Below are 6,482 nucleotides of genomic sequence, written 5' to 3'. Positions count from 1 at the left end.
GATTACAGGCTTGTACCAAGGGGAAATGGAGAGCTTTGCCTTAAAGCTGGCTGCAAGTACATTGAAGTCAGCAGGAGCTTTTGCCAAGTAGCTAAGTAAGCTCTGGGGTGCATTAGTTACAGAAATGACTTTGGTAAGGTTTCCTTGCAAAGTGACACAAGGACATACAACTAGGGTATTGGAATATAATTAAGAGAGAAAGAAGTTAGGATGGATATTGGGAAAAACCTTTTGTCAGTAAGATTTATTAGTAGGTACAGCAGTCTCTCAAGGGAAATAGTAGAGAGCCATTCACTTGGGATATTTAAAATTAGACTAATGAAAGTGCCAGCAAATATTCCATGGGGAGCATGCTTGCACTGAGACAAAATGAGCTCTATGACCCTATCCTGTCGAAGGAAGGCTTTGTGCAAATGCCTAAGAGACTGGGCAAGCTGGCTACCAGCTGCAGAGCTCTGGGCCTCCCTGCGTGAAGGAGAGTAGTGTGGAGATCTCTGGGAAGCTGCTGCCCCAGTAGTGGAAATGTTGGGCAGGGTCACAGGGAGGACTCATTGGAAGACATTGAAATATGTTTCATATTGAGAGCATCTCAACACCTTCTTGCTAAATGATGACAGTAAGTTCCCTGATGACACCAATCAGGGAGGAGTGGCTGATACCCCAGAGGGCTGGGCAGCCCTGCAGAAGGACCTCAGCAGGCTGGAGAGATGGGCAGAGAAGAGCTGTCTGAAATCAACAACAGCAAGTGCAGGCTCCTGCACCTGGGCAGGAATAACCCCATGGGCCAGCACAGACTGAGGGCTGAGCTGCTGGGAAGCAGCTCTGTGGAGAAGGGCCTGGGGGTGCTGGTGGACAGCAAACTGTCCCTGAGCCAGCAGTGTGTCCTTGTGGGCAAGAAGACCAGTGGGATCCTGGGCTGCATTAGGAAGAGCATTGGCAGCAGGTCGAGGGAGGGGTTCCTCCACTGTCAAGTTAGCAATGTTCCTGACACTTTTCTTCGTATTCTCAAACTGGTCACTCGTCACCCTGTGTACTAAGGGGCTGCTGTTCAGTAGTCATGGCAGTTAGTCTGGTGGCAAAGGTGTCCAAAAATGGGAATTTCTCAGTAGAGTGGGTGACCCTGCTGCTCTACACTCACTGCTGGACTGCAGAGAGTCATAGTTCAAGATGATTATCATAACCAGCCCTGAAATGTAAACATAAGCTCTATTCCCCTGCTTGTGCCCTTGCTGTCTCAGATTGAGTTGGTGCGTTCCAATACCATAGCAGACCTCTACAACAAATCATATTCAGTAATTTTAAAAGACGGTGATGTAAAATGATTGAAACAATCAGTTTCTTTACATATTCCATTAATCTTTCCTGGCTATTTATTTCTGTTGAAATTTTTTTCAAAAACTTGCAGTGTTGAAAGAAGTCAAGCCTCATTGTCCTCTTACTAAGAGCTAACTGTCTCCACGAAAACAAAGTTTCATGACTGCTGCTGTCGTGATTTGAGCAGCAGACGTAAACAGGGTCATCTCCAGCCATAGTGGGTGGATGTTTAGTTTATAGTGCTGAGGTTAAGAGTGAAAGCGTGTGACTAAGAGCAGAAAACAGAGGAGTCTTTGTATACATCAAGAGCCCTGAGGCAAAACGCAGAGAAGGAGAATGCTGACACAGACTTTAATGGAGAAAGAAAAGAGTCCATTATGAATGTTACAGAGAACATAATTCATTTAAGAGAAATCGAGATTTAAAGGACTTATAGAGCAATATGAATACCGATGTCAGCGTGTCACACCTGGTCATTTGTTGTCAGGCTCTCTAGCTGTGTTAGGGTACCATGCATCATGTCAGGTGGAAAACAACTCACTATCAGAGGTTACTATCACCTCATTTTTAGATTCCTGTTGGAAACAGGTTTCTTTCAGTTTAAGTCTCTTGACAGAAACCAGTAATATGAAGAATGAAACAACTGCAACTCCTGCATTTTAACATCAACTACCCAAAGCTGTCAAAAGCTTTCAGGATGCTTTTTCCTCCCCAAAACCCATCTCTTTATAACTAGAAACAGGAGGCGGGGAGGTGCAAATAAAAGAAGTAAATGGGGCTGTATCATGTCTGAATTGTTCAAGTATGAGAGCACAAGGTTAGCAGAGCTGCTTCTAAGCTTGCATATACCTTGTGGAGACTGAAGACAAGCACATTTACTGCACCATAAAACAATGTTATGAGTGCTTGAAAAATATTCCCCAATCCATACACTATAGTGGCTTCTAAACTTCAGCAGCCAGAGTCATGAAAATAGAGTGCTTTGTGCAGTAGCTTGCGCAACCAAAGAACTTTCTTGTCCTCAGAGTGCTTTATTATTTTTAACGAGACAGGCTGAGCACTTCTTGATAAACATTTTTTCCTTGAAGCAGTAATCCTACTTAAACTTTTTACCTTGTCCCTACAGCATGCAGCTAGGAAGTTAATAACAGAAGTCATTTTCCTTTAAAGTGCTAGTCGTGTTAGTACAGAAAGTGAGGGACATGTGATTGTCATGAAAGGGGCCATGGCTGGAAACAAATGGAAAGTGCCCTGTTAGTATGCAGGCTTAGTACTTTAAGAAGAAAGTTCTCCAAAGCACATTTTTTAGGATATCAAATTTCTTTCAAACTAACAACAAAAAGAAAAAAAATCAAAGTATTAATGTTGCAATAGGAATGCTCCAGCCTGTACTATTTGATCCTGATGCCTAACCCTGAAAATGTTTCCATGAACCCTGAGTCTACTTTGCCACAGGCAAGTAATGGCCAGCAGTTCATGACAGAGCCAAACCAAAGAGCCAAGAGTAATTTAGCAAGTCTCAGAGGAAGGGAGGCTGATCATACATCTGCACGCTTGCCTTTGCTTTGAGCAAGGTGCAATGCATGCTGCTGCTTTGTCAAATGCTTCTGGGGTAGCATTACACACTGTTCATTTTTAAAAGCCATTCTTCTTTGGTACAAGAGTTATTAAAACTTCTTAAAGTGAGATTTTAATTAGCAGTGAGAATTTAACCACATGAAAATGAGGAAACTCTGCCCCCCCAATTGAAGTCAATCTCACGTCTGTCCCCTTGTATCAGTGTGTTACAACAGGCTCTTTCACGGTCACATGAGGCTGACCAGGGGACACACTTCTCACTAGATCTAATACAATGAAAAGAAAAACTGTCTTTTTCCCCCTGTGGTCTTAGATGCACATGTGGCTTTTCATACCACACACATCATGTGTTCTTGGAATGAAAGGCCCTTTTGTAACACGCAGACACCAGTCAAGGCAACTTAACATCGGGTAGGATTGTTAACTTGGCTCCCTAAGCCTCCCATGCACACTGCAGCAGCATTGCATTGGAGGAACAATGTGGTTGAAGGAATTTGACCAGCCATATTATAAATAATTCACAGTACATGTATCACTACTGGTGCTCCACCCAGGTTAACTACCTTTACTTAGTGGAGGTAATTTTGCCCAAGAAAACTTGAGGGCAGACCTGATGATTGCTGTGCTTGGCATGGCCAAGATGTTTGCGTGTCTGTGTTTGAAGGAGTCATTACTATCCTACAAGCACTCTCAAACATGGCCATCTTCCTCTGCTGCCTTCATGTCAGAAGACCAGTGAGAACCGTATTTCCTTAATAGGATTACCAAGCAATGAGTCTTCATTCAGAAGGCCTCAGTGCCTTCAATTGTACCTGTGTAGGCAGTAGGAAAGCGGTCATCAATCAAAGATTACATTTTTCAAACTTGGAGGATGTATCTTATGTGTATCTTAACAAGATCTTCCTGATTTGAAGCAGGTTAACTGTGCAATACCAAGCAGCAGCAGTTCTCTTTCCAAGCATAGAAATAAATCTTCTTGAAAGACTATTTTACAAATCAAATTATGCCCACAGAAAGCAGTCCAATCTCAAAAGGAAATCTTGTCCTTGCTGCAGGGCCTGGTATTAGGGTGCACATAAAGTGTGCAGATATTTTCAAAGTTGAACAACCCAAATTGTATCACTGATTTAGGTAACTCCAGAATAGGCCAGCTGTGTAAATGCCCTTCATCCCTTAAAAAAATAAAACAAGGAACACAGACAAATTTAACAATTTTATTAAAAATTGTACCAGTTATTAGAAAAAAAAATCCAAGTATTAAAGTATTAAAAAGCACCAAAGAAGAAAGCACAAAGCAAATATACTGCACAGATACAAAAAAGGAGCTCTGCCCAGTCACCATTGGTACAGGCAGGAGTCCTGGAGGCACACAACCAGGATAAACAAAATGCTACATTCTCACTGGGTCTCAGTCCATGGCAAAGGAGGTGTGTGCACATCAGGACTAATCCAGACAGAAATCTCACAGGAGAGCATCGGGTGTACTTCTGCAGCAGGACAGCATCATATTCTGGTGAAAATCAGAAATTATGGGGAAACCTTCCACTGAGAGGAAGTTTATGAATTACATTGCAAATTCTAGCTCATCTTACCCTTTTTGTTTTCCAGATGAAGGACTCTGAACAACTTTGTTGATTTTTGGGGTTTTTTAAATATCTCACCAAAGAACAGTAATGCAGGAAGCGGGGGGGGGGGGGGGGGGGGGGTAAAGGAGGAAAACAAAATGTGAATCCACATTTCACAGTATTCTCACCAGTGAATTTCACCTAGAAACATGGGAGACTGTACTACATACCATGGAAGAGAACAGAAGAGAGCCACGATTATTTTAACCATAAAACCCGAACATCTACATACCCAAACTCAAATTTAGTGAAAGGATTTTCAAATGCGCCCAGTGGAAGCAGACATACATATCCCTGTGGGTTGTTTTAAAATTTCCCTTTTACAAGCCTAACTTCTGACATGTATTTAAGGACATACTGACAATGTCGTCCTTCCATCACACCAATCTCTCCACCTTTTGTCATCAAATACTCCTCTCAGGATAGTTTCATCTAAAACTGAACTGGAGGAATCTGTGATGATGCTCTCCTGGAGCCATGTCCACAAATTGGGGAGACTCCTTTAGATTTAAGAATAACTTTATACATGCAAAATTTCATTAATAGATTTTAAAAACAGTTTAACAATCTACCCTTCCCACCCCTCTGTTCCCCAAAGGCAGCAAAAAGTCTGAAGACAGAACTGAAACATGGCTTTAAAAAACAGCCCACAGACATTAGGTTTCGCTTCCCAGAAACCAACTTCCAGCATGGGATTCGCAGGAAGAGACCCTCCTTTCTGTGGCTAAGGGGGAAGGTGAGGCACATGGAAGAAAGAAGGGGTAGGGGATGTCAGACTGCATTCAGTTCAAGAACACACACACTCACTCACACACACACACACACACACACACACAATTACATTCCAGTGCATTTGATCTGTGTTTGGTCTTTTCTGCTTTTCCTGGTGGAGAAGAGCTGAGCTGTGTAACACCTGTGTGAACACATGCAAACCAAAGAAACAGAGACCACTGAAGTCTTTAGGAACTGTAAAAGATTGTCCTAGGATCTTTTATCAATTCCTTGAGGTATTTCTTCTTGCTAAAACAATCAAAGGCAACAGGTAGGCATTTTTGCAAATGATCACAAATGCCAGTTTGAAAGACAGGCTCTTTTGAAGGACATTATTAAAACCTTTGTTGTCAAATTACACTAATACTCAACAGTGCTTAGTTCATGGGCAGATCTCCCATTAATATGAAACAGCCTTCCATGGTTCTTTTATTTATGATCCTGCAGTAAATACTGCTGGTAAAACAAGGCAGGACCTCCACAAATCTGTGTTTTTGTTTGATTCTAGCACATACGCTGAGTGCTTTCCCTATTTTTCCCTTTTAAAACACCCTCAATATCACACCATTCAGCATGTCACAGTCTCACCATTCCCACAGCTTCAGCAGAGATATGGGCCAGGACCAGCAGCGGAAGGGTGGAATTCATTGTACAGTTGATAGGGTCACATTGCAATAACTGCCTCAAGTAATTTTGCTTTTTTCTTAAAGTAACAATAAAAAAACCCCCAACCTTTCTTCCTAGTCTACTAATGGTTAGGATCTGCTGTTTCCCAGAAGAGTGCCAAGTGCCACACCGAATGAAGTTCCACCTTGGGTACAGCTCCAGTGACTGCTATGGAGCAACTCCAGGACTGTAGTAACTTCACATAGACACATTGCCTATACCTTTAATCCGGGCTTGAGGGGACAAAATAAACAGCCAGTAGAAAGAAAGATGCCTTTGCAATCACACATTCTATGCCAAGAAAGACTGGGTTCCTCGCCTTGATTTCCTTGCTCCAAAAGAAAGGCTGACAAGGAAATTTCTTTCAGGACTCCTCAAACAAGAGTTTAGCCGACAAATATTTAGTAACAAGTAATATAAACTGAAATATGTGATCAGTTATGTAGGAATTCAATGCTACCAGGGATCATCAGCACCTTGAGAGAAGGCTGCAGCCCTACACAGATCCAGCAGCAGCACTTTCCATGC

The sequence above is a fragment of the Sylvia atricapilla genome, chromosome 6, assembly GCF_009819655.1.
Source record: "Sylvia atricapilla isolate bSylAtr1 chromosome 6, bSylAtr1.pri, whole genome shotgun sequence".
Classification (NCBI taxonomy): domain Eukaryota; kingdom Metazoa; phylum Chordata; class Aves; order Passeriformes; family Sylviidae; genus Sylvia; species Sylvia atricapilla.
This window is presented reverse-complemented; position numbering follows the sequence as displayed.